The sequence below is a fragment of the Lutra lutra genome, chromosome 5 (assembly GCF_902655055.1).
Source record: "Lutra lutra chromosome 5, mLutLut1.2, whole genome shotgun sequence".
Taxonomy (NCBI): domain Eukaryota; kingdom Metazoa; phylum Chordata; class Mammalia; order Carnivora; family Mustelidae; genus Lutra; species Lutra lutra.
In genome coordinates this window covers 26,988,884-26,990,985 of record NC_062282.1, presented here as the reverse complement: position 1 = coordinate 26,990,985, position 2,102 = coordinate 26,988,884, and positions in this window count along the sequence as shown.

Here is a 2,102-nt window from a genome sequence, read left to right as displayed (position 1 = left end):
ACCCCCGCATCAGGCTCTCTGCTCAGCAGGGAACCTGCCTACCCCCCTCTCTGCCTGCCTCTCTGCCTTCTGTGATCTCTGTCAAATAAATAAAATCTTAAAACAAATATTTTGAAAGAGGTAATTATTAATGCCAATAAAACAAAAAATTGCACCAGAAAATGATCATGAAAACTCTGGCTTATGAGAGCAATAGCATTTATAAACATAGTAAAAAATAACACCTAATATGGATTTAACAAAAAGATGAGATATTGGAAGGATGGAGTGAGAAGATGAAGGGGTATGAACAAAAATCCTCATCTTTTGAAACTGAAGTCAGTAGAGGGTTTCTGAAAGGGATGAACCCAGAGAGCAGCCGACTTTAGAAACAGGAACAGGGCATACACCATCATGGCTAAAAGTGGTTGTCCGGGGTAGTGGGAATAGGTGAGGGTCAAAAGGTTAAGAGGCTGGTTTCTTCATAAGCCTTTTATGTCCCTCGCTGTAGTAAAGGTGAAGTGAGGCCAGGTGACTCATGGAGCAGCAGAGGGTTCATAAGAACTCAGCCCCTGCTCTAGGTCCTTTACCCTTTACCTCCCCACCCTGCCTCAGGACTCCTGACTTAATCTGTCTTCGCAGATTTTGGTTGGGGTGCACCCGTTTTACACATTTTGCAACGTATTTTGATTTTGGAACCTATTTTACTTCACAAAATTGGGTTTTTACAGATTTAGTTGCATGCTGGTTTCAACTGTGCTGTCACTGCTCTAAAATTATTCCTGCATATTTGATTACCGAGATCATAAAACTATAGACGAGATGTCTGATCAAAGTTCAGCAATTCAGCTCTTTCAATTCTTCAAGTCAAATACCAGAATAGAACAGGTGGATAAAACAGTGAATAGAACCGTCTCTGCACTCCAGAACAAAAACAAACCCCAAAAAACCCCAAACCAAAACACAATGGAAGAACTAGACTTAAGAGCTTTGATGGGATAAGCCCCCAGTTCCAAGAGCTCTTAGACGGTTGTGCCTTAATGTTTCCACTAGAACAGAGGACTGAGACTAAGGTGTCAGTTACAAAGAGGAGTCTTTGCTTCTCAGTCCTACTAACCTATGAGTTTATTATACTTTTATATCTTAAGTTCTGAGAGGTTTATAAAGCTTCTCTAAACATTTCAAGAAACCACTATATAACCCATTTGTTGCTCTGTGTAAAATAAGTACCGAAAGAAATCTAGTTAAACCAAAGTTGGTTTTGGACTATTATGGAAGCCATTTAAAATGATTCTATGATATGAATTTTTTCATACTGAAGAAAAATTCAAATTAAGATAATATGAACTATAAAGAAACAAAAATCAAATACAATTTTCAAATGAATCAGAAATTTTGGTGTCATGACTTAGGAAAGCAAAGTTCTGTTTCAAATATATAATTAGTTTTTCTCAGGATACATAAAAAAGTTCATTACAAACCTGTCAAAAGCTAAGTCTTAAGACGTTTACTAGCAAGGCTTAATTATAAAGTTCTTTAAAAAATCCCTTTGATTAGAGGTCTTATCTCCTTTAATAAAGTGAGGATTAATCTATGCAAAGTGACTTCATTTTGAAGTGACCCTACCAAACAAGCTATTGGGGTTATTAGAGAACTGACATGCTGTTGCCTTTTCCAGATGACAGTATTAAAGAGGAATTAATATATGTTCACACAAGGAACTCCTTATTTTGTGGCGCTCTCCCAATCATCACTTACTGATAGAAAATTCAAAAATTATTCCTTATGAGAGGATAGGGAATTTGTACAACCAGGTGCTTTGGTGAAGAGCAGTATCCCAGCCCCCTGTATTTCTTTGAAAACTCATCTTCATCTTAAAACCTTGTGCAAATCTACTTTATATTAGATCCATATTTGGTTTTAACTGTTGACATCTGAAAAGAAGTGACACTCCTAAAAGGTGCCTCCTAGGCCGGAGAAGCAGGCACCCAGTCCATCCCCCACTCTGAGAAGAGCAGTCCCACCCAACAGACATCATATTAGAAAACATTAAACACTGAATCACACAATTTGTTCCAGGCAGGTGTATATATATATATGCAAAGGACAGAGCATTGAAACTC